Source organism: Catharus ustulatus, chromosome 2 (genome assembly GCF_009819885.2).
Source record: "Catharus ustulatus isolate bCatUst1 chromosome 2, bCatUst1.pri.v2, whole genome shotgun sequence".
Lineage (NCBI taxonomy): Eukaryota > Metazoa > Chordata > Aves > Passeriformes > Turdidae > Catharus > Catharus ustulatus.
In genome coordinates this window covers 82,110,610-82,138,069 of record NC_046222.1, presented here as the reverse complement: position 1 = coordinate 82,138,069, position 27,460 = coordinate 82,110,610, and the positions used below count along the sequence as shown (strand labels likewise).

Below are 27,460 nucleotides of genomic sequence, written 5' to 3'. Positions count from 1 at the left end.
AAATATTACATAGACAGCTACATTGCAGGTTCTAAAAAAATGGTGCAGTGCTGAGCTGATGTTGAACTAATTTAACATACCTGGGCTGAATACATTGCAGTACATTTGGATCTCAGTTACAGTGAGAAGCCATGCAGAGACTATATTCATCTTTGCTATTATGTGTAGATAAATATCTGTAGCTGAATAGAGAATCCGCATGCAAGAAATGTTGGGAGAGTATCGAAACAGTTTCTTTACCTTATAAATTCCTTGAACAATAATTTAATTTGGCAAGATTCAGGAGGCAAGCAGGGACAAATGGAATTTCTAGCATCAACTTAATAAATAAATGGTCTGACTAAAATTTTATCAGTTCTTGTTTTGTGTATGGAATATTAGAGTGGAGAAATCTACAAGAATAAGTAGAAAAACAACAAAGGACAGACTACAAAGGATGAATGCTGCCACTGTTGCTCTTATGGAAACAGATGCATTTCACATTAAGTTGTAATAGGATTTAGGGGAGCTTGTTGAATAGCTTTTAAAGGAAATCGCTAAGCTTTGTTCTTTAAAAATCAAGAAATAAAAGCTCACCATTCCTCCATTCAGTTTTCAGATTGTCTTTTAGGCTGTCGAGGTACAATATCGTACTTGGCTATTTATCTCTTTTATCTTTTTTTCTCAGGACATGATAGCTCTCCTCTCAAATGGCCTATGCTGCTTCGCCATGCTTAAACTCTGTGGAACGTCACTTTATAAGCCAGGAGATAGAAACAGCTGAGGACGTTATTTCAGAAGCACTGTTTGAATTTTCATCCACAAGAAATAAGTAGGACAGTATTTTTCTGTATGGGTTGTTGACAGTGTTTCTTGCTATGATAGACACCTTATAAATCTCCTCCACAACCCTTGCCAAGCTCTAGTTGCTTTGTTTTCACATGAGATACTAGTGGCATTTGCAAGGCTTTAAAGTCTCAGTAGGGGAGCCCTGTCAAAATAAATTCCAGTTTACAGGCTGTGTGCTAGGTTTTGGCAGAAGTGGAGATGGTCTCAGGATGCTTTGCCCTTTCTGATGGCTTTGGTCCCTGGCACCAGGGTTTTTGGGGAGACAGCAATCCCTCTTCTTCCCTCTCTGCCCATGCTGAGGGCAAAAACCCCAAGGCCTCTACTAGGACAGCTAACCAGCACAAACAACTCAGTTAGACTGCCCATTGTTCATGATGTGCAAATTCCTGCTAGGACAAAGTGAGAATAGAGAATTCTATAGAAAGTGTAAGGAAAAAAGATTATAGGGTGGACGATCCTTTAATGTAAGTTTGGTGAATATGAAAGTCATAAGGATAGATTTCTTATTATTGCTTGTTTCTGAATAACTATTTACACAAGTAAATATCTGATATATATTAATATCTTATTGATATTGATAGCGAGTAATTAACTTTCAGAGCAATAACTTCATGACTTGCTGGAAGTTATGTAAAGTTATTCAAAACTCAGATGTTTAGAGCTACATTCAGATTTTGCCCATATTCAAATTAGAGCTGGTGCTCCAGGACTTGCAGACTTCTGTTTTCAATATGTGATTCAAAACCTACTGGAAAGTGATTTTCCCCCTGATTCTTCTAAGGGCTGTAATTTGGAGTAGAAGCCTTTCATTTTCCCAGAAGCCAGCAAAAGTATGGAGAGAGATTCTTACAGCTCACATGTTGCACAAGCTCTCCAGATACTCCCTGAAAATCAAAATGAGGACTCCCATTCCCCAATCTCCTCTGCAGATATTAAATGGTGTCTGCATACTCTATATTAGATAACAAATCATTAAATTTCCTAATAGAATTTTTTTAAAAAAATTGTGCTACAGAAGTACACCTGATAAAGTAAGATGGTCTTACTTTATTCAGGATCATTGATAAATGACAACTAATTAAATCTCAGAGGCATCCTCCTGAGGTGTTATTCCCATTTTAAAGCCTGGGGGGAAGCAGACATTTACATGGCTCATAAGAGGCAGCAGTAGTAAAAATGAGTACAGCTTAGGGAAAGGTTACCATTTACATTCTCTTGAGATGCCTTCAATTCAGGTACATTTTAAAGTTTGTTCATGTCCTTCAGATATTTCCCTTCACAGCTAGCTCCTACCTCACACCTCCCTATTGTATTATTTTACCATAAAGCTTTACACAACTTGTGTGCACTCAGTCTCTGAAGCCTTGTCCTTTCTTGCTATCTCACCAGACCTCTCTTAATCCTCAGTTTTTAGCACTGGAGTTTGCACATCTGTCTAACTGGTTCCTTGAACCTCATCCTGAAAGTTTCTGGAAGTGCAGTGTGGTGTCTGATGGCTTTGCTAAAGGAATTCTGAACACTGATTGCTTCACCTCCTCTTTTAGGGAGTAGCCTGATGGCCACTTCTGTGAGATGAATGTTTGGACAGGCAGTGACTTTGGAGTACTTTTAATGTAACTTCAAATGCAGAATAGAATTGGGAGATGTAATGCCTGCCACGACATGTTAAACTTTTGCCATGGGTTTCAGAGGCTTCAGTTCTGGGATCTTGTCAAGCATGACCACAGAAACTCTCTTATTAGTCCCCATGGTTACACATGTGCCTCCTCTGTACATTGTTTTGATCGCCACCAGCATTTAAAAAGTATGTAACAGATGTACAGACCCTTGAAAATGAGATAAAACCCACTAAGTTAACATTGCTTGCTTGTGATTTATGAAGTCAGACTACTGTATTCCCTGGTGACCTGTGGCCTTGTAAATGATTCCTTGGTATTTCCTATTCTTTGAATTAAAGATTAGCTTTCAAGCTTGGTTAGGCTTCTGTGGAAACATTTAAATATGAGACATATGCAGTTTTGATATTTTACATATTTTCTTTCCACTTGCTCTAGCAGAGATTTATAGGGATTAAGATGGCTGGATATCTTTGGCTCTAGCTAGCCTGATTTTCCCTAGCTATCTTCCTGATATAGCCCTGATATTATATTGAAATACCCTTTTTCAGCTACTTTGAAGGTATGAAACTTTTTGAATCATAATACTTTCTCATAAGAAAAAAGATACAGCAAGAACCATGCAAAGAGTTAAATTTTTAATTTATTTGGGACACTAAAAAAAGGATATTAAAATAGCCTTGTCTTGATCTAAAATTCCTAACAGAAAAAAGGCATTACTGTGTAAGAGAGAAAAGTTAAATATTTGAATAATTTGCAAAGAGAAATTAATATCCAGAGTTATGGGAATGGTATAGCTACACACCCTACATTGAGAAACACAGTTTCAATCCTTCCCTGTCAAGACCATCTCATGTTCCTTCTAGATTTATCATCCCCACCCATATAATTCCTACTTTCAAAGATAAAGGATGGTCAGAAGATGCTAAAATCATGTTCAAATATGGTGAAGTGCACACACACCAGATGTAGGTTCAATGCAATAAATGAAATCAAATAATATGGAGTCTTTATGTTAAGAAGAAATGTTTCCCATTAACCGCTCTATCTTCTTCCTCATGTTTTTGAATTGCATTTTTTTCTTGTTTACTCTGCAATTTGGAAAAATTTTCCTTTTGAAGTGAAAGCAGAATATTCAGCTTGCCTTTCTGTCAACACCTTCTTCTTGTGGATGCTCAGAGACACCTTGATGCAAAGTCCATTGAGAATTAAGGCTTTATGACCTGGAAAAATGTACAAAGGTTTCTGGTTGTTCACTGGAAGTTGCTTCTCTGGGGTACCAGGGTGCCACCCCAGATGTGGTACTGTGGGTTGTACGTGGCAGCAAAGACACTTGGCAGATGTTTCTTGGTTGCTTGTGATGGGGTGCTGTAATTTCAGGGACTTCAGGCCAGTGTGTCAGCTACAGACAAGGAGTGGAAAGAGGTCTGACATTTTGTTTGGGAGCAGACATGAAGGCAGCAGCCATCATGAGTCATGTTCGTGTCTCTGCAGTTTCTTTAATCACAGACTCCTTTGCTCTTTCATTCACAAGCAACATTTAACTAATGCCTCTTCTTCATGCTACATTATTTTCCAGTGAAAAATCAGACAAGCTTTTTTTTTTGTCTGCTGCTTGCTTTGCCCTAGAAGTGTCTAAGATGCCCAACCATGCACTCAGCACCCTTGCAGTTTTTATTAAAAATAATGTAGACCTTATATAATGGTGGGCAGCTGGATAATGGATTTGTGGATATGGTGCTTGAGCACCTGAGCTGCATGTGGAATTGTGAGAGGCATGCCCTTCATCATGGGCATGGCCAGGTAGGAAGAACAAACAGTTCACCACCATCTGATTTGTGTTCTGCTGTACCAGCAGAAAACTGTGCCAGACTTTCATACATCGATTTATGTCCATTAGGGATTTAATCTGAAAGCATTCTAAGACTAACAGCCAACAATTTGTTTAAAAGGACTAGGTTAGCAAGCATATATCATATACTGCTTCTAACTAAGTTGTGATGTTTATATTTCTGCTGCATGTATGTCACAGTGCAAGAAACATATGTCACAAGTACCTTAGTATAGAACAGCTGAGTATTTTAATTGATACACACTTTTCCTTGTAAAATGGGCTTAATGAAAAGCAGTTAACTAAGTTTTAGGGGCTGTTCCCCAAGAAAGATGTGTCTCCTGTGTGTCCTTTGTTACTTCTCTCATCTTCATATAGATATCTCAGAGACACTAGGCACTGATGTATAAGCAGCTGAACTAGGCTCCCTCTATCTCATCCATCTATTTAGCTAAAGAGGATCTCTCTCTCTGAGGTTTTTTTAAAGGCACCTTCATTTCTCCACTGATTAGATGTAGGGAGCTTAGGCACACATTTTTGTTTAGAATGGCTCATTAGGTGCCCAAAATTTCAATGCACACCAGGTACCTCAGTGAGGGTGACTTGCTTCGATTATAAAACAAGTGAGGCAGAACTTTATTTGCTCTATATGGAAATTTTTTCTTTTCATACATTATACATTTCCATACTTTCTCACAAAATAAATTTAAATGCCAAGCAGTTGCCAAACCACCGTGCACTTGACGGCGGATTATTTTGAGCTTTTTAAAAAGTGAGGTGCGTGCCACATGGACTCAGCAGGATTTGAGCATCGCCTTGCCCCAGCTACCAGGGAGCACTCTGGATTTGGGGGGCCCTCGAGATGGCAGTGTTGCTCAGCCTTTCCACTGCTGCCAGCCCCGCTCTGCACGCCCGCTGTGTTTCCCAGAGAATAAGACCGTAGATTGTTCCGCTGAATATAAAACTGACAACCCTGTTATTTTAAACTCGAAAGTGACAGGCTGTTATTTTAATGAGGTCTGCCAGTGCCAAGGTTAACCAAAGCTTTATTTTCCCTACAAAACATTAAGGCTGCGGTTCTAAAAAGGGGGTTGTGAAATTTATGGTTATTGATACTTTCTCAGGGCAGAGAAGTTCTGAGAATTTCACCCAGGTCGTCTTGCTCAACAAATACTTCTTGGTTCTCTACCCATTTCCCCCCTCCCCCCGACTTTGTGACTTTAAATGGTCCAGAGCTTTACCAATAACTGCCTGCTCATGATTCATGTTTTTGAATCTGCAGAAAAGCAGATGACAGCTCTTCTAATCAAGAACTAATGCAGAATCCCAGTTATAAAGCACAGATTAGTGTCTGGGAAATTTGGGAAATGAAACAAATGAACCAGGTGACTTTATAAAGCAAGACTTTTCTCATCAGAGTATTTTAAATTAAAATGAAAGGATTTTTTACTGCCGTTGTCTCTGAGAACTATCACCTCTTTGACAAGAAAAAAGTTAAGGTCTTTAATAACAGTAAAGAATGGCTATTAACCTTACTGAATTCTCAGAATAACACATATATAAGTTCAGAGAGTTAGGGTGCATTCAGCTTCCACACTAATACTCCTACACTTACGTATCTACATTCACATCACAATCCCTAGAAACCAAACACTGACACATCTATGTTTCTAGTGCCATTTGAGACACCTGCAGTGATCTGGGCAAGTCTCTCGTAATTTGTGATTTATATGTGACTGCCCAGGGTGCTGTCTTGGATGACCTAGTTGAATTGTGTTTCATTGAGCTTTGACCTGAAACATGCCTTTTAAAGCAATCCAGGCTGCCTGCTGCATGTTTTTTCAGGGAAATAATTTGTGGGTCGGCGGGAGGGTTGACATGATCTTGCAGAAGGCTCCTTGCCATCGGTGGCCTGGAAATGCTGGTGTCACACGGTGTGCTCGCTGGCTCCAGGGGCAGGTGGCATTGCTCAGGTAGGGGCTAGACAGTCACTGCTCAGAGCTGACAGCCTTCTGCTCCAAAAGAGTACAAGTAAATCAGGCATGTGCCTTTGGCATTGCTACCTTTCTGTGCCTTAACCCTCACCTGAAGATCCCACCTTCGGCAGTGTACACAGCCCTGAAGAGAGCGCAGCATTATCTCACATCATCAGATGGACCTTTCTTTTTAAATAAAAACACTTTTTGCCTACAGGCAGGTAAAGCCTGACACAAAAGTCCTCCCATATTCAATATTCCTTTTGGCTGGGGAAAGATGAAGGGCAATGGTGGAGCAACCTGGTCTAAATATCCTTTCCATAAATGTGTCCATTTAGACTCTACACTTTGACCCCCAGTGAGTAAAAACATTGCTTTTGGAAGGTACAAGGAACTGGAAAAATAATTTTTCCTGAAATGGAAATCTGCAGGACCCAAAGTAGCTTTCCCCTTCCCTGCAATACCTAGGAGCAGTGCTAAAAAGCTGGTCTGTAAATCTGATTCAAGCAAATCCGAAGCACTTGGAGGAATCAGCTTTTTACTGCAGATAAGTATAAAAGTAGCAACAGAAATATGTTGGAATCTTAAAGATAAAATGCCAGAGGCTTTTCTGTGGCAAGTGCCATAAAGCACTGATTCTTTCTGAACAGTCCTTCATCTTTCCAAGCAGAAATGTAAATAGCTAATGTAAACAATTACTAATAGAGCATTTGAAGCTTACATAGACTTTCATTTGTCCTGGAAATGTTCATCTGGTATCCATAATGCAGTGGCTGTTTCTTCTCTTAAAACTCAACGGTTTAAAGGGAACTGCATGTGTTACAGCAGAGAAATAGTTGAAGCTTCCCAAGAGCTGTGAGAAGTGTACGATTTCAAAGGGCATCAAGAGCTGGGATATGTCCTTTCGTAACAGAGCAAGGATAATTTTACATTTAACATCACTTCTTCTAGTAGTTACTTCTTGACATAACTCCTTTACTTTCCAAACTGAAGAGATTCTCAGTGGACTCTCAATGATTCAAAGCCAAACTTTTCAGGCCCTCTTATCCCAGGGGATCCGAGGTCTATGAGAACACCCCAAATTTGCAGCCATACCATGCAAACTCCTGCTTGTTCTAACACCACAATTTATTCCATCCAAAAGTAATGTCTGCTAGATTTCCCTCCCCTAACACATTCTTTTCTGAAGCTGAAGCTTGGTTTCAATGGCCTGGTATTTTCCTTATGGATTATTTAAATCCAAATACATACAAATCTGCATTATTACAAGTGGTGAGTATATACATTCAGGAAAAAAATAAAAGTCAGCTTAGAGGCTTTGTGTCATTGCATATGCTCGTTGTAGTGATGTGTAGTTTTATATTTTTTCATTTGTTTTGCCAGATTTTTTTACCAGACTCTTCAAGGAATATGCCACAATTTCATTTTCAAAGTGGTTTTCAAGATGAGAAAGTTATCAACTAATTGGTGTTAAATCACATGCAAATATAAATAGTTAAAACATTTAAGTGAAAATCAAAAAATACTGAGAATGGAAAAGGTAATGTTTTCAGAGGCATAGAGTTATGTAAAAAAGATATTTCTGGTGGGGTGAGTAAACTCAGCAGGGAAAGTGCTTATCAGGAAAACAACTGGAGTCAGAGAGAGCCTTGTAGCATCAATGTGCTATGTCAATACCCTAATGGCTTTCATTGCCTTCCTACTGAGCAGGGACCTGAGGTGGAGTTGCACTCTTGTCCTTTCACGACAGGGTTAAGTACCCCAGTCACTGGATCCTCAGAGAACAGCTGCACACAGCTTCCTCGGGGCTGCCAGGGACTCAGGCAGGTGCAGACAGGAGATGCAGAGGTTGGGTGTGGGTCCAGCTTCTGCTGGAGTGTTCAAGACTCTAAAAGAAGGACAATATTTAAGTCCAGATTGAAGTATTGCAAAATAATGGGGTGTTCTCATAAGATTATATCCTAAAGCAGCAAAAATCCTATGAGACTAATTGATTCCCTGTTTTCTGCCATGGCTGGGTGGAAAGTAATGAATTTAGATAATCTTTCAAAATTGGTGCTTCATCTAATCCTGAATCAGGAAATGAACCCCTTCTTTGGTTCTCTTTGAAGCAGATATCTGGAGTCCTCAGTCTGAGCTCTGTGACTTGTGAGCAGTGTGAATTCAAGGTGCACAGCTCTCCTTTGCCATAAATTCAATACATTGCAAAACCATTTGTGAAATCTAATCTGGACAATTTAAAGAGCAAACATTGTTGGATAAGAATGAGCACAGTTTCCACCACTTGAGGCATACTGTATGAATTTGAATGAGTTCTCTGTCCCAAAGAGTTTTTATTCCAAAGAGAAAAATGAAGAGAACAAAGGAAGACCCCATATAGATAAAAAATAATCATACACCAAGCAAATTACTTGAAATCAGGAGTCACTGGATAAGCAAAACAACCTTCTGCATCTCTAATACCTTCCTTATGATGAAAACTCTATTTTCCTTTCTTGAATACTGCATCAGGTAATAAGTCTCCCCACTTTTCCAAACGTATACCTAACTGTAGTGATAATATAGCACAATTCAAGCTACAGTAATTTCACGAATACAAGCCGCAGCAATTTGATAAAAATTTTGGTGGAAACCCAGAAGTGTGGCCAATATTTGGGGGCGGCTAATATATGAACAATATTCAAAAAGCTGCCAACACGGAAGTGAGAGCCCGCGGCAGCCCCAAGCCAAGCTGGAGCCCGGCCAGCCCGGGCAGAGGTGGGAAAGCCTGGCAGAGGCGGGGCCAGCGGTGCGGGGGGCGGGCGGCAGAGCCTGAGCCAACAGGGCGGGGCAGGGGGGGCGGCAGAGCCTGGGCCAGCAGGGCGGGGGAGCCCAGCAGAAGCGGGGCTGGCAGTGCAGGGGAGCCCAACTGCATAGGGGAGGATAGCAGAAGCAGGAAGCCCGGCGGGCAGGGCTGCCCGGCGGCGGGGAGAAGCCTGGCAGAAACGGGGCTAGCAGTCCACAGGAGCCCAGGAGAACCGGGGCCAGAAGTGCCAGCCAGGGCGAGCAAACGCGGCAGCGGCGGTGCAGACGGGAGTGGGGAGCCAGGGAGCCTGGCGGCGGCAGCGGCGGCAGCACCGCCCGGCCGACCCAGCCGAGCCGTAGCGCCGAGCTGGGCCACCCGCCCCTGTCGGCAACCATGAGTGGGCCGAACCTGCCTGGCCCCGCCCCGAGCCAGTAAACCCCGCTATGCCATGATCCTGTTACTAATTGGCCAATTTGTGAAAGCTGCGCACGGATTCTCGCTACGAACAAAAGTGCGGCTAATATTCGGGGTGCGGCTTATTTATTGACAAAGACAGTAACATTGTTGACGCACTGGAAGTGCGGCTTATACTCCATGCGGCTTGTATTCGTGAAACTACTGTATATTTAAACCAAGCAGGTAAACACAGCATGCAACTAGGCTCGGTGTTACTGCTCGATTTCTTGTTGTGGCTCTTGGGCAGGCTTTGTAGCTTGCCATCCCACCACAATCTGGGAGCTCTATGTCACCACACTGCTGAGGGGGACACATCACTTTCTGGATGCTGACAAGAGAAGAGGTCTGAGTCGAGAAGAAGCTGTGTATGTAAATTTGATTTTGTGATGTTTGGTTGGTTGTTTTTTTTTTTTTTTTTTGTTCTCCACAGGTACTGACATTCTTGAGACTGTAGGGGGAGGACAGGCTGTGTGGTTCTGCTGGGACAAAGATGCTGTCACTGGGATGTTTCCAAATACAAATAGGAAATAGGAATGCATCTGTTCTACATCTTCTGCAGTGGCCTGTGAGGGCAGTGCAGAGGTGGGTGGTGCAAGGAAAGCTACAGGACTCAAAGCAATCAATTTGCAATGGATAGCTAGTGAGTCACATCACAAAGAACAGTAAAATATTCTTGTCTCATTCTTTCCACGAAGCCCAGGCAATCCCTGAGCTCCTCTCAGCTGTGTGTGAGAACAAACAGGTGCAGCCAAAAGGCAGAGCTGCCCATGCTGGCAGGCAGCCTCCTGCCGGGTACCGCTCCTGATGGAAGCAAGGAGTCGGACAGAAGATCGATGCTCGCTCCTCGCACACAGGAGCTTAAAAGCAGCCCAGCTCCTGTGCCAGCCCTCTCATGATGGAGGCAGCTGTGCACTGGCCATTTGCTTGGCTTTTTTTTCCCAAAGTGCCTACCCCACCTTTGCTGATGCTTTTCAGGCACACCACGCATTTGGTGATCGCAGGTTGCGTTCCCACAGTCAGGAGTCTATCATAAAATTAATGACATCATTGAAGTAATGAGTGCTGTGGTTTATTTGCCTCCAAAACCTAGAAGCTTTGAAATTCATGTTTTGGGGGATTTAGTAATAGCCACAAAAACTGGAAAATTGATTTGTTTTACCATAAGACTGAAGATGGCAGGTTTTAAGAAAAGCAGTTTCAGAGGATTGGTAGTGAAAAATCTAGAAAATTTTCAATTTTGTCCAGAAAAATAACTCCAGAGTTCTACACAGTGTAGAAAAAACTCAAAATGGAGAAAGAGGATATACAGCTTCACAAAGGGTAATGTCATAAAGGAGCTAAAGATAATAATAGAAACATTCACATTTTCTATTTTAGTTATTTTCCAGTCAGGAGCTCTTCAGCAGACAGAAGAGATTACTCTTACTGAGTCAAAGCTACCATTGATACTGAATGCATAAAATATAGGCCACTGCCTGAAGAATATTTTCAAGATCCCATAAGGATCCTGAGCTTCACAAACTCTTTCATTTCTTATCCTCTTAACTGGAGTATTTCAAGAATGTAATTTGAAAAGCTGGGATTTGGTGACTTGGAGTAGAAAAGGATTCAGGAAACTAGTGGCACGATGTAGAAGGATCCCTGTAGAACTCCCTCTAGGAGTTAATACAAGTATGAGAGGAAAGACCAAACCTTGCCATCTTTGAACTACCTGTGAGAGTAGAGACACTAGCTTGACAGAAAAGAAATATGAATTTTGGCAAGGGAGAGGGAAAATTTCCCTTCTAAAATATTTTCCTCCAAGGGGCTCAGCGCAGTTTGAGAAGTTAAACTATAAGGAAAAATTATGAGAATTAACCTAAAGTAAAAACTCACTTAATTGTTTTAAGCATCAATTCATTCAGCAGTGGGGATTATGTTATAATTTATAACACATTTTTGAGTCACTGCAAATTTATTTCAGTACTTCCTTGAAAATTCCCTGACAGTAATTTATGCAGGCCAAAGTCATATTCTGTCAAACATGTCTCAGGTTATCATATATCATCTGTCCATCAAAGTCAATAACAGTAGACACAGGGAATTTGGAATAAAAATTGAAAGGAAAAAATATAATAGAAGAACAGAAATATTTTATAATGAATAAGATAACACTTGGGATAAAAAAGAGAAAAAACAGATGAAAATGGATTTCAGACAGACTGTTCCACTGCTATTCACTGCTCTTACATCTTTGCATACAAGAACAGCAGTTCCTAGAGAGGACCAGGTGTTTGTGGAGGAAAGGGAGCAAATGTACAATTGCTCTCAAATGTACAAATGCTCAGAGAGGAGTGGCTTGAAAAATTTAAAATCCCTGTAGAAAGAAACAGCCCAGTACTAGTTTTTCTTTATTTAATTGCTATGTACAACAGAATAAAGAACATGAAGCAAATGTGGTGTTCAGGGAAAAAAAAAAGGAAAATTATACTTATTAGCATGCCTTTTATTCTGCACTGTTAACATCTCGCTGTTGTGTAAAAAGATTGCCACAAGGAAGAACAAGAAGCAGGAGAAGTGCAGAATTCTAATTGAGTTTTCCATGCTAAACAAAATGTCATTATGATTGTTCATTCATTTGGTATTCCTGCTCTCCCTGAGTCAGCACTCTGAATGGCAACATCCTCCTGTGATATTTCTGAGCAATGGCCTGACCTATGGGTCATTTGCCAGCAGAGCAAATAGTTGTTGACTACCCTGCCCTAAATATCAAGCAAGCAGTTTCATTCTCTCTGGTTCACATCTTGAGCCACAAACGGGCACATATGAGGAGGACAAGTTATTCAGCAGCTATGAGATGATGAGGTTCAATTTTTTTTGTCACAGTGGTAATAACTTGCATTGGAATGTAATGAAAAATTCATTACTTCTTATTTTACTGGGATATTTTTTTCCTTTCTCTTTATCAGTTTTATCTCTATCTCATTTTCTTTTTCCTTTGTGCATCACAGTATCTCCTTCTTCCACTGTCTCAGTTGTCTCTGTCCATCCTGTGTGGTTGGGGCAAGAAGGAGGTTGTGGTCTGGTGGCCAGCTCCCAGGGGTGTGATAGCTCCAGCTTTGGTCTGTGATCACCTGAGGGGAAACATGAGGGAGCCCTTGCAGGCATGCAGAGATGGGAGGTGGCTTAAGAGACTCTTCCTTGGCACCTCACGCTATAAGCCTGCCAGGGTGAGCACAGCTAAAGGGCAGGAGATTTGTTGGGTCAAAGCCTGTAGGGCTGTGCAATGTAGACATGAGATCTTGCTGGGCATTTATTCCATGTATACCCATTTTTCAGGACCAGCAGATCATTCCATATGTGTACATAGACATGTACTCCCCTATACTTAACTGCTACTGCTTGCCAAAATCATCTAATTTAGATACTACAGGAAAAACTAGAATTCAACTGCTTTCCCAGAAACCAGGAATTGCAAAAATTTTGGGAGGTATATACTTGAGTCTTGACAGTCTGGAGCTGGTGCCAAGCCAGAGGTTTAGCCCAGTTTGAGCATCTGGAGCAGATGGATGCTATAGTTTAGCCTTTTCCTGTGAAGGCTGTGTGAGCCAACTCACTTTTAGGTATATCAAATTGGCATGCAAGAGGTTAATGCATATTTTAAAAAGTTTCGAGAAACTTTCCCTAAAAACTAAAGTTGCCTGTAGTCATAGAGCATAGAGCAGATGTACTTCTTTGGAACAGCTATAAATCCTTTGAGTACCCTAATAAATACACTGCACATTCATTGGAACAATGTGCCCCATGGATTTAAACCGCATCTTATCACTTTCTCCTGAAAATAATTATCACACCTATTAGAGGCTATATTTGGGATTTTTACCCTTATACATATATCTGCTTTCCTCTCTCTAGACAGATATTCTGCCATGAAGAATGTGTGCATTTGCAGCTTGATTTTGTCCCCAAAGAACAGAAATAACCCTACGACTATACACTGGGGCACTGCTTACAGTAAAATCAAGGTGCCCTTGAATATGGCTGGAAGCTACAGGCACTGAAAATCCTACTTTTAAACTCTTCCAGGAGCAACACAAACCTTAGTGCACAGACCACATTTTCTAAGTGTCTCTTTTCATATCAATCCATTGGTTGATCATGCTGCAGTCATGAAAAAGCAGTTGAACAAGAATTTCAGAGCAGCATAATCTTGGTGATATTCCTGTTAATTGCTTTTCCAAAACACTACGTTGGTCACAGTTGCTACTTTGGAATGACTTTCTGAGAAACATTTTCACTGCAAAAGAAAGCCAAATGAAAGCTCTATACTTCAATATTTTTTAAAGACTTGACAAACTAGATTCAGTGCTGCTGCCTAGGTTGGATTCAGATTCTTGGTACAGTTTGTAGATGATTTAATTTTTCCTTCTGAATCAGATAGCAGTCAAGTATCAGTGCTAGGATCTTTATTTTTCTCTGAAATTCCAAAGGAATTCAGTAAGTAGAAAACATTAAAAAAACCCCAAACAAAACCAGAAAACAGACAACACAGATTGAACAACTTCCTGTAAGGATAGCATGGATTTATGAAAAATCCACAGAGTATTCTTACCAAAAAGAGAAACAAGATGTTATAATAATGGGGACGGGACAAACAATGCACAGGGCCAGCTCAAGTGAGTCCAGCAGGCAAACTGTAAATAAATTCCTTTCAGAAGGAAAGACATGCCTGATAACTCTAGGAATAGAACTAAAAATTCCTTTTGATGAATGTACAATGGATACATGTAATCCTGTACAATGAAGAACAAAATTATTTTGGGCAGGCTAAATTCATAGCATGCTGAAATCATTCCTCCTTGCTTCAATTTGACTCCAAACACCAAGAGTTGGTCTTTCTTGAATATGGGGAGTGGTAGCTTGCATTACAGCTCAGACCAATATTATTTTCATCACAAACAGAATTTTCCCAACACAACACTGGTGGTTGATAGCTGTGGTTGTAGTCCTTAGGGACAACAAGCTAAATTACTTTCTCTCAGCAGACAGATGATTTCTAGGTGTTTACCTCAGCAAAGAAAATGTACTATTCAAAAGAATGGTAGTAATCCATACTTGGGGACTAAAACATCCCAGAAAATCCAAGAGATATTTCCTCATAACAAGCAAAATACTCACAATGCATACTGACATCCTGCAGACACGTGTAGATGAGATACTTCACACAGAAAAGTAATGATACTGTGAAAGGCACAAATACTCATGTTTGTGGGAAGCTTGCAATACAGTAGTCACAAAATGATCTGTGTATTCACTTGTAAAAAGAAAACTTGTTTATGAACAGCAAAGTCATATGAAAGCATGACTCCTCTACCAGCAGTAATATTCATGAAGTGTATTTTGAGCTGATATGGAAATACATCGCATATAAATTACCTGTGATTTTCAGTGTTAAAATTTTAAAAATGACAGCAAATGTAAGGCATATTCCGTCTTCCTCCTGCCCTGAGAAGTCAAAAGTACTAATGTCTTTCTAATGAACACTGTTTTGTTTATCCAGAATCCAAATAACAACACACAGGCTGAGAGTCAGCATTACCCACTGTGTTGCAAGAAACTTAAATCAAAACTGATATTAAATCAATGTCCTGATGATTTGCTTCCCCAGAGCACTCTCACTCCCACAACAGGAAGGCTGCTGAAAATTAAAGTAGTAGTGCATCATAATACTCATTTAGATTAACTTTATTGGAGCCAGGAACAGATTTTAGCCAGTATTAAGTGCTTAATTCTCACTGTCTCTTGTTTTTGAGGGGCATACACATTATCCACAGACCACCTACTCTCCATGAAATGTAGGTTACATCAATGAATACCCAATCTCACACATCTTAGGCAGGAGTGCTGTTGAATGTGGTGCTTTATATGGTATGCTGAGTGAGTTGACATGCTAAGTTCCAGGAAGACTGAGCAAAATTGCTCACCCCAGTTCTTCTATTGAACCTGGACACAGTCCAGGATAAAATAATATCAAAATTTCAAGCACACTCTAATTGACTTTTTTCTGTATTTGAAAAGTTATATGAATGTAAGTATGTTTGTATAAGCATACATTTTTAACCGTAGTATCAATAATACTAACCAGTAGGCACTGAAGATAGATCTACATTACTTCATAAAAATAGGAAATGGCACGAGCATGGGACCTCAGGTGGTTCATGGTACTAAATTGTTAACCTGTTCCCTGGAACTGTGCTCAGTCACTCCAAATGCTTTCTCCATTGCAATGTCCTGCCATGGCTTGGCGGAGAGTTCATTCCAGAGATGGCTCCCAGCAGGCAGTGCACATGAGACTGCATATTTATGGTATCCTATGCTCTGCACAGCTCTCTAATGCTATCCTGCCGGGCTTTGCCTTCTCTTGCAGAACCATACATCCTTCCTGCCACGTTCAAGGGCACAAAGACACATATGCTAAGTTCAGTGCTGCCACATGTGTTGGTCACACACAGCTCTCACATTATTTCAGATTGTTTAAACTGGAAACACAGTCATACACAAAATCAGTATTTCCTAAGACTACAGCAACACAATGCATGACTCACAGGAGGTCCAGGACAAGAGGTGTGGTCTGTGGGTGCAGGCAGTGTGCTTCTGTGTAAATGAGTCCTCATCAGTGTGAACAAGGCACGCTTTACATAGCCTCAAAAAGCCAGGATTATATCCTAGCCTCTTCTCAGTTTAGTGGGATCAATATACCCTTACAGGCAGTCCAGGTTGATATTTGCAATGCATATGGAAACTCCTTTGCCTAAATTGGTGGATGTGGTCCAGTTGCCCAAATGTTGCCATTGCTGTTGGAGATGCCCCAGAGAATGCTACCTGGATGTCAGCTGTGGTTTCAGAAGGTGCATGACTGCCATCACACTGAAGCACTGCTGTGACACATGCCATGTGCTACATGCAGGTGTCTCACATGATCTACATAATTACAAATGGCATTAGGTACCATATGTAAGCAAATGCATTGAGCTCTGACAGTGGTAAAGTTAGGTGCATTCTAAATGCTCAAATATCCCATACCTCTATATCTCATGCTTGTCTGACATTGATGAACAGCATCTGGGAAGTGCTTCTTTGCCAGTAGAGAGGGTCTGAAGGCTGGGTACAGGTTACAGATGGACACAATTAGGAAGGCTGGAACTATGAAGTTCACAGACAGCTGGAAATTGTAAATGGCAAAAAAAATCATGCAAACTGGGATGAAAACTTCATTGCTGACATATTATAAGTTGGAAAGGCTAGTGGTAGGAAAAAATATCTCCATGAACTGAATGTATTTAGCATTTTTGTTTGTGCTTTGGGGTTTACACTTAGACCACAAGAAGTTCAAAACTGTGATTTCATGCTCTGAACACCTACTGAATCTTCATTGTGACTCACCCAAAACCTAACAAAATGAATGGAAATTTTTATATTGATCTCACTGAGCTTAATGTTAGGCTCTAGGTTTTTTTCCCTATGTACAGTTTGATTTGTGAACATTATGGCCAAGTTTGTTTTAAGAGGGTGTCTGAGTTAAAGTGCTATGTGCACATTTGCACGCTTTGGATGAATGAGCAGAGGCTTCCTGCAAAATCACTGTAAGAATCAGTGCTCAGCCTGTTGAAAAACAAGGCCATTTGCTGAAAAAGCTGAGTATAGTGTTATTAGCCTAATTGTAGACTCTAGTAAAGGAATGTTGTGTCTTGTATTAATGTGTATTCTGCACCTCCTGTTTACCTGGAACAAGGGTTTGTTAGTTTGCTTGCTGATTCCAAACTCCATTAACATCACTCCAGAAAAGATGGTCCAATCTAGCTAGAATGAGTTCAAACATATAGGCAAATAAAAAGATGCTTGCTGTATCCTAATTACGGGTATAGTTTCATTGTCTTCAGTGAAAGTGCTGTTCAAGCACCATGAGAACCACAGAAGTTCCTGTGGCAGTACAGGCAGCCATGAAAGGGACGACACATCTGGTGTCACTGCTACGAAACAGCAGGCTGTCCTTATTACACACCGCCATTTATAGTTCAAAGCTCCTCATGGAGGGTTAAATGCTTTAAATACTTATGACTGATGCCATAAAGGCAGAGTCAATAATATCTAAATGACCTCATCTTAGTGTTCCTCAAAACCGAAGGCATTCCAAAATGACAGTTACCATAAAGCTACAATTTGTCAAAAACCGACAATATAATTTTTATGCTACACTTTTGTATCTTTTCTGCCTATCATTAGTTCTAATAGAATAGACAACACTGATGATGCATTCACAGTTTAGTAACATATTTCATCTGCCTTCCATGCCTGAGTAAATAAGAAAATTTATTGGCAAGTTTTAATATCCTTTAATTACAGTACCGAAACAATTGGTGTTCCACAGATAAACAGTAAAAGAAACTTGGATTTTTCTCTCTTACTGTGCTGTATTTGTCCATACCACATGTAAAAGGGGTGATATTGAAGTATGTGGAATCTGCTTTCAAGGATTGTCCAAGTGCTCAAGCTCTCAGTTCTTACATCAAGTGCAAACCAAGCTGCTGGCACAGAGAGCAATGACCAAAGAACAGTTGGAAACTGAAAGGAGGGTAAGTCACCTTAAATGCTAACTAACTGGCAGGAATGGAAGATTTCTAATCACTGAACTTCACAGCCAGGCTCATTCACACTCCTATGCTTTATCCCAAGACATTTCAACACATTTCCTTCATGCTACAGAGTTCATCAAGGAGGATGGTCTTGTATTAGGATGGACTACAGGTGATGGATAAGCCACTTTCTAGGAAGATAGGATATTGCAGTCTCATCAGCCAGGGAAAGGAATTAAACCTAGACTTTCCATGTGCCTGTGAATGCTGTCATAATGAGCTCTGTCACACTTGATGTCCATTTTTGAAGACAACATCTACCAGTGGTTTGAGGTGGTGCTATGGTGAATATATATAAATATATGATGCATTTTTTAAGGAGGTGTTTCCTGGTGCTGACGGGTAAAACTCCAAATATGCCAAGGAAGTCAAAATCTAAAATATTAGCCTGCCCTAAGGAATGACTGGCTATTTCTAGCTAGTGGTTCCCAGATATTTTCAGCCAACAAATCACTGCTAAAGTTTACTTTCCCATGGGTAATTTTTCTTCCTTAGAAACACATTACTGAAAAAATTCTAAATGGAATTGTTTTATATGTTTCTGAGAACTAAGCTTGCAGAGTGTTGATTTAAGTTCTGGAACTTGTGTCGCATCTCACAATGAGTCACAAATCTGTCCCCAGATAAAGTAATGCTAATACCTGACTCAAAGATTTGGATTCAGCTCTGGGCTCACTCAGTGTGTCCATTCTTTTTGCATCTAGCTCTGAAATATCTGATTCAAAATTCACTGACAGAATGCAATTGGCACTGGGCCATGTCCTAATGAACAGATAGATACACAAAGCCCCAAAACTGTCATTCAAGTTGTATCACTGGTGTTTCCATTGAGCAGCACTGATGAGCTAAATTACAAAAAGGATAAACATTTATTTTCTGAAAATGAAGACTTTAATACCTCATTGTTTGATAAGAAAAGAAAGAATATAAATTGAAAGAGAGAGTAAAAGAGGAATTTCAGCCAAGAGTCAAATAAGAGAAGTGATTAGTTTTTAAAATCTCTAAAAGGCATTGGAGCAAAGCTTAATCCTTGGACACTATGCATACATTAACCTCTACAAAGACTTTGATCAAGCCCTTAAATGTCATCAGCCCCCTTTCTGTTTCTTCCAGGCCATATAACATCACACACATCACAAGAATTGACCTTTATTGTTTGCAGGCATGCCCAAGGATATTTACATCATCCACATACAGCCCAGACATACCAGTCTCTGTTTCTTACAAGATCTAAATGACTGACAGTGCATGGAAAGCAGAATTGCATACCCATACAATAATTTAGATTAGAAGGAGCTCCTGGAGGTCATCTGGTTCATGTCTGCCACCTCTCCTTCACATCTTTATTTGGCTTAAAGCAGGGACAACTTAAAAAAAATTCTATCTTGAATTTGGATCATGTTGCTCAGGGTCTTGCCTACATCAGGTTTTGAATACCTCCAAAAAGGGAGGTACCAAAAGCTCTTTCAACAGTCTGTTCTGACACTCAGTCACCTTCTCTGGACAGAAAAACCCCAAACAAACAAACAAACAAACAACCCCAAACCAAACAAAACCAAACCAACCAAACAAAAATCCTAATATCTAGTTGGATTTTCCTGTTCTTCTGGTGGTGTTCACTGCCTCTCACTACCTCTCATTCTCTGGCCATGGAGCTACAATGAGAATATGGCTCATTCTTGGTAACCTTTCATGTGGTAGTTGAAGGCAGCAGTAAGATTCTATCTTTGCTTTCACCTCTTCAGCCTGAACAGCACTTGCCTCCCTTCCTTGTATGCCATGTGCTCCAGCCCCCTGAATAACTTGCAGTCAGACTTGGAGGTTTGTATGGGAACTCCCCTCTTTCCTATGGCAGTGAAAACAGCAGTCCTTGAATGGATTGCTAATGGGGATAGAGAACCCATTTGGCTGGGCATGTGAGACTTATTCCTTGTATTTGCCCTCCTTTTAATTATAAGCAAAGGCTTTACTGTGAGGAATTTTGTGTGTGTGTATGTGAAGGAAGATAGATAACAAGATACTCTGAGGAATGGCTAATTTCAAACAAAGCCACCCTCAAATTGTGTTCTCTAACTTTTCATAAAACTAGGCTTCGAATTACACAAATTATCATAGGTTTGAAACACAGCCTTTTTTTTTTGGTTAATAGCAAAGGAAATAAAACTATGATGTTCACAATCTTGCTGGCAACTGTAAATAAATCCATAAAACATAAATATTGAAAAGATGCTATATATGTATAAATGTATAAATGTATATATATATACACGTATAGATATATATATCTATAAATACCTGGGTCGAAGTCTTTTTGTTGCACCAGTAAAATATATATGGGGATGAAGCATTAAAGACCAGTGTAGTCATCCATATGTAGACATGTATTTTTCATATTCAGACTATTCTTTGAAAGCCTTAAAAATAGTGTTTGGCTGTTCAGATATGAGCCCACACCACCCCAGACAATAGCATTAGACTGAGGTGAAGATGAAATGGCAACAAAGACAGCTAACATTTTTTTTTCTGAATATTTTGTGCCTGATGTTTGTCTCCTTTTGTGAAGAAGTAAGAGACTGAGAAAATAGCTCCTCTGCCACCTTTCATGTCAGTATGAAAAGTGATAAAATCGAAGTGATAGCTAATGGTCAGAATCCTTTAAATAGCTCTGTCAGGTGTGCTTAAACTATCTGACTGGTTTTTATTTTGGCTTTTTGACTCATTTGTCCAAAATGGTTTGCTTTTGCATCCAGGAGGAATGTGATGCTCAATTAGGACTCAATCATGTGGTGCACTGAGAGGAAAGTTACTTACGTGTTCAGTAATTGGAGGTCTTTGACGTGTGTTGCCTCTGTGTGCATTTTGCACAGCATGGGTGTGCAAATGCACTTGCCCATGCGAGATGTGTCCCAGCAGTGCCTGCTGGGCAGGGAGAGTGACAGCAGTGTCATCTACAAAAAGCAGTGAGTAAAGCAGGTTTCTTGTTTCCTTTTTTAAAAGATGAAACAATTTGATTGGGAATTGGCTCCCTTGCATTTTCATTTGGAAGCAGATAAGGTGTATTTTGGAGCCCCACTGAAGGGTCAAGGACTTTGTAGGAAAAATGGTTTAGAGCTACACAATGAAGAAACTCAGAGCCCTCAGTGGTGTGGAAACCACTGGGGATGCAGATATGAATTGACCTGGCCCTTCATTGCAAAGACGTTCTGTCCCTGATGCCCCCTGAACAAAATCTGACATATCTTGCTTGTGCTGTCTCCCAATGAGTTCATGGGTAGACACCCTCACCTTGGAAAAAAGGAACAAAATAATCAAAATTCATGGCTTCCATTCATGCCCTGTGGAGAAAATGCTTTTGGGGATTTCCAGCTGCTGTTCTCTGCAGGCAGCATGGGCATCACTGATAGAGTGCTCTTAGAGCATATACTGGTATCAAAGCAATGGTTTCAGCATGAAAGTAAGGGGGTGGTGTTTTGATTTTGCTTTTGTCTGTAACTATGCTGTTTTTGATGGATGAGTTGGGAAAGCTGCTTGTGCTAGATATTGAAATGCTGCTGTGGGGAATTTGTGCTCTTTCATATGTCCAACCAGTTGGGTTCTCTATCCTGGTACCAACAGATTCATTGACCTGATGTAGGCAAGGCTCTGAGCAGTCTGATCCAACTTGAAGATAGACCTATCTTTGAAGTCATCCCTGCTTTGAACCAGATGAGAATGTAAAGAGGAGGTGGCAGGCATGAACCAGATGACCTCCAGGAGCTCCTTCTAATCTAAATTATTGTATGGGTATGCAATTCTGCTTTCCATGCACTGTCAGTCATTTAGATCTTGTAAGAAACAGAGACTGGTATGTCTGGGCTGTATGTGGATGATGTAAATATCCTCGGGCATGCCTGCAAACAATAAAGGTCAATTCTTGTGATGTGTGTGATGTTATATGGCCTGGAAGAAACAGAAAGGGGGCTGATGACATTTAAGGGCTTGATCAAAGTCTTTGTAGAGGTTAATGTATGCATAGTGTCCAAGGATTAAGCCTTGCTCCAGTTCCTTCTAGAGTTTTGCACACTTTTCACTTATCATGATGGAAAAGTTTGAAAGAACCTGTTTGTTGATTGCTAATGAACCTTACAATAACTCTAGATACAAAACCAATTCCAGCTCTTAGGAAATACAGGCCACAAGCACCAGCTGATACAGTGCAGATGTTCACACAAATAATACCAAACCTATTTATATCTATCTGAAAATGTGTACCTTTGAGGACAAGAGCTCCAAACTAAACTTCCTAACTTAACAGAGGAATTACTTAGTTCGTATTCATAATCTCAAACAGTCAATCAAGGTACCTAGTGTCTGAAATGTAAAATAGACTCCTCTCTTTGCTCTTGTGAAGAAGAATATTGGATAGGATTGACACCTGGAGCAGATGATGTGGTCCATTTTACTCTTTTAGAGGAAAGACTACACTTTCCATGTTGGAAACCTAAAATGGCCACACAAAAATTAAAGGAATAGATATTACTTGATTTTGTTTTCTAAAATTGGATGCAAACATACTTACTGTGGAGTGAAAATGCAGGGAATGAAAAGTATATCTCAGAAATGAGATTCTGAAGGGATTCTGAGAAAAAGGAGGTCTGATACACAAATTCACAGAGTCAAAAAGCTGAATAACCATTAAAGACTATGTAGCCATGGGGATGATAAAAAATATGGTATGGAAGATGTGCATTGGGTTTATATGTTTATATACAATCCTTTAATCTTCTTTGACATGGGAATAATAGCACAATAATAATAATAATAATAATCTTGTCTTTTGTAGACATTAAATTTGAAAAGAAATTAACTTATTCTCTATGTTTTAACTCCATACATGAACAAAATTAATTTAATGTGTGTCAGTAATGTCTTCTGGAAAATTCTACCATGCAGGTACTTTACAGACATGAAAAGTCCACAATTTTCTATTTTCTGTATAAGCTACATTTTGGAGGCCTTGGAAGAGTGGTGAGAATGAGTGGACAGCATTTCTTGCAGGGATTGGAGACAGTTCTCTGAGCAGTGTTAGTGTGTCTGCAGGCTTCTAATCAGACAAGACAAGATGTGTTAGTGCTTTAGTGACAATTGAGGTATTTAGGGGATGAAAGGGAGCCACAGTCCATGCATTTAGAAACACTGGCAGTCAGGCCAAGAGAAATCACCTTAATATCTGCCATACACTGCATTAATCAGTCTGATGAGACTGTCCTTGTTAGAAGGGCTCACAGTTTGATGCTTTTTTATTTTTGTTATGAGAGGGAAGGAAAATTTCTCTTTTGTTGCAAACCTTATATGAACATCCTGTTGCAAACGATTCTATTCTAAAAGAACTGAAGCCCTGTGGGGGATTTGCTGGGCAGAGGTAGCTCAGCAGGGTGGTGGTTGTGGCCAGCAGATTGTACAGCAAACACAGCTGGTGACAGCAGCTATAAAAAATAAATCCAGCTCAAATCTGCAATAATTATTCTTCTATGATGTATCTGAGATTGTCTGCTTGTGTAAGAAGAGTGTTAGGACAAGGAGGGGGTAAAGAACTGCAAAAAAAAAAATCTCTGGTAGGATAAATTCATGTGACCATGCAGAAGCCTTGGTGCCATGGGTCCTGAGGAGCAACTCATGCACAAGCCTCCCAAAACACTCCACTCTCTGCATGGGGGTGGTTGGACTGCAGCTGGTTGGGAGTCCTCCTGCCTCTCCTGAAACGTGCTGCCAGATTACCTGGGAAGGAGTAACTTAGCTCTAGTTACCTGTTTATGTTACTGGCATGATGTATTTTCACACATTGGTTGGTATTTTTCATGACATTAAGCACTGTACTTGGTTCTGATGGCAAATCCTCAAAACGAAGACCACAGAGCCTCTCTCAGGTTTACAATGATGAAGGTTTGCAGTCCATTCCCTTTCTCTTAAAACACCAATAATGGACCTTTTTTGTCAGTTGGTGTCAAATTTATTTTAAACGAATTTAAAATTACTGCTGGGACCACCCCAAATACCTATCAACAGCAAATGTGTGGTAAGTGTCAGTTACTGCCTCAAACACTTTGAATAGAGAGCTTACTTTCTACTTGCAGAAAAAATTCTTAATTACACTCCTTTAGCCCTCATTTTCTTCTCAGAAGACAGAGTTATGATGACCTTCTCTTCTTGCAAGGCTGCTACATAAACCTCGAGTCTTTATTCATATTTAGCTGAAAGGATTTTCATCTAGTACTGTGCAACAAATCAAAACCCTGCAGCAACCTGAGGATATTTTATAGTCAATCTAGCAAGACTCTGCAGTTTTCATAGGGAGTAGTAATATATGACCTAGACAAGACCCAGACAAGGGCTTGTGAGAAAGACTGTGCAGCTTTAAAATGATTGCTTTGGATGTAGGAAAGAAATATGGATAATCACTGCCATCCCCTGACCCAGGGTAGTCTTCTGAGAGATAAGTGTACAACCAGAGACAAAAAACATCTGGGAGTTGGCAGCTTTTGCAGCTGGGTCATACCACTTGAAGCCAAGATTTAAGCTGATGTATATATAAATAAAACTTTTGAACATTGCCCTGAGTGGAGATAAGGGGATGTCTTGTTCTCCCTTCTGGGACAAGGGATTTCAAGACTTTCCAGAAGAGAAGTGTCTGAAGACAGTGTTTACTTTTTAGGCTCCAAACGACCAAAATGGTTTCAACAGTAAGTCCTTAAAAATCAAGAGATGGTTTTGCATGGTTCCAAGTATGCTGTACTTGTGAGAAATTTACCTCACTTCTCAGAGGTTCTCTGATCTCTGTTTTAGACTTCACACAGTGGAAAGCTGACTCCATGGAGTCTGAGTGACATACAGTCTACCCTTAGCCAAAAAAAGCTGTGAGATATGGTACAACCACCCTGCAGAGCTGTATGTGTTACATTTACATCCCTTCTGCTGCTAATGGCTGAGTGCAGAATGGGTCCTGGGCCTGGAGTTAGGGTGTGAGAGAAAGTAATCTTCGTCAAGATACTGATCTCTCTTAATACAACTATCCAGAAATAATAGAATCATAGAATGATGAAGTGGTTTGGGTTGAAAGGAACCATAAGATCATCTTGTTCCAGCCTTCTGCCATTGGCAGGGACACCTTCCACTAGACCAGGCTGCCAAAATCCCATCACCCTCGGCCTTGGACACTTCCAGGAATGGCATGTCCACAGTTCCTCTGGTCAACCTCTTCCAGTGTTTCATCACCCTTACTTCTTCTTAATGTCCAATGTAAATTTCTCCTCTTTTAATTGAAAACTGTTCCCCCCTTGTCCTATCAAAATCTTCCCACATAAAGAATTGCTCTCCCTCTTTTTCTAAAATAAGGAATAATTCAAGACCTGCTTGAAAAGAGGTATAGTCACCCCAGAAGACCTTTTGCAGGCATCTGGATGAGAACTGGTGTGGCTGTTTCTATGCAGCATTACAAAGTGTTGCACTTCAGAATTTGAATGAGAGATGGACTGGTCGTAGTACACTGCTCAGCAAAGCTAGGCATGTCTCAAAGGCTACCCTAAAATCCACACTGGGGAAGGTGGGGCCCCTTGAACCTAGCCAGCTAGAAATGTAGGCACAGTGGGTATATACCCCACTCTGCAAGGTTGTGGTTAATATACTTAGAGCTATTGTTAGTGTATATTATATACTCAGGTGTGTAGTTCCTATGGCAAGGTGGTATTTTTTTTTTTTTCAAGCAGAGACAGTAGACTCAAATGCATATTTCTCCCCTCAGAAGGCAGTTTGGCTACTGACATGATTTAATCCCAGCTGGCAACTAAATACCACACAGCTGCTCGCTCACTTCCTCTCTGCTCTCCTCCTGGTGGGATGGGAGAAAAAATTGGAAAAAGGTAAAGCCCATGGTTTGAGATAAGAACAGTTTAATATGTGAATAATAATAATAATTTTTAAAATGATGATGATGAAAAGGAAAAGGAAAGAGAGAAATAAAGCCCAAGAGAATTGAGTGATGTACAGTGCAATTGTGCACTACTCACTGACCTATGCCCACCCCATCCTCGAGCAGTGAGCAGCTCCTTCCTGCCAGCTCCCCCCAGTTTACATCCTGAACACTTGATGTTCTGATGTTCTGTGGTACAGAATATGGTCAGATTAGATCACTTGTCAATGTGCTTTCACCACATCAATCATACTTCTAAGTTTCTTTGGCTTTGCCTCCCTTTTTTTTTAATTCTTTTTTCTTTTCCCTGACTTATCACTGGGATCCAGCTGCTCGAATGTTTGGTGCTTCTGTGACATAATTTACAAGTACCTGAATCCTCTACTGGAATCAGCCCATGGGGATCACTGAGCAAATGACTTTTTCAAATGGCCTCTGATTTCCCTTGCACTTAGTTGGTATTCCTATATGCCCACAACACTGCAGGCGCTTTGTATAAAATTAGGTCATAAATAAAGCTTGAAAAAACATCTCTTTAATAGTGACATCATGAAGTTCTGTGGTTATTGCTTCTCAGTGGTTTCAAAATCAAATTTGCTTTCTATATAAATAAAATGGTGTGAGATTTTTAGCTAATTAGCAGCCCTCCCTTGAAACATGAAAGTCAAGCACTTTATTTCTAACTTGGGGATTATTTCTTGCTCTGAATGAATTACATTAAAGGCACAATAAAGAAACAACTGAGCTAGCTCAAAACGGAACTGGGGGAGTTGTTGCCTGCGCATAGCATGTTGATGAAGCTTTCCATATCTGTCCCATTGGCTCCAGCTGGTGCAATGAGCTAACTAGCAGAGTACCCCCATGAGCAAGGCTGCTGAAGACGATTAGCTGCCTGCAGATGTGTTACACATCATCTGAGACAACTTGGGTGAACTGCAAAGTTCAGGTGAGATGCTGATCGAATATTAGATCAGCATCAAAACAGAAGGAGTGTGACTGTGCTCTGGGAGGTGGCAGGTGGCCATTCAGGTGTGGTATAAGAACTTAAGAATCTCCTGCATGCCTAGCTTGCAATTACAGCCCCAAATAATAGAACCATCTTTGCCTATAGAAGCAAACACAACCTCTCCACCTCAATAAAACTTGCCATGTACCTTTGTCAGCTCAAGACTGGATCATTGTTCTGTACTCTATTTAGAGTGAAATATGGAATTCACTTGAGAAATGGAGTAAGCATGGTATATAACCACAGCCTCACTGTGTGGTGCCAAAAATGCATTGCTTTGGGGTTTGCTGTACTAATATATTAGCAGTGCAACTTTTATCAAGATCTATTCCAAATTTTATTCAT

At 40.4% G+C, this 27,460-nt stretch overlaps 1 protein-coding gene across 1 annotated transcript in view; it reads right to left on the bottom strand.

Moving 5' to 3' along the window:
* Window positions 1-27,460, bottom strand: part of GPC6 (glypican 6) — a 753,126-nt gene that overhangs the window by 23,299 nt on the left and 702,367 nt on the right. The window lies entirely within an intron of this gene.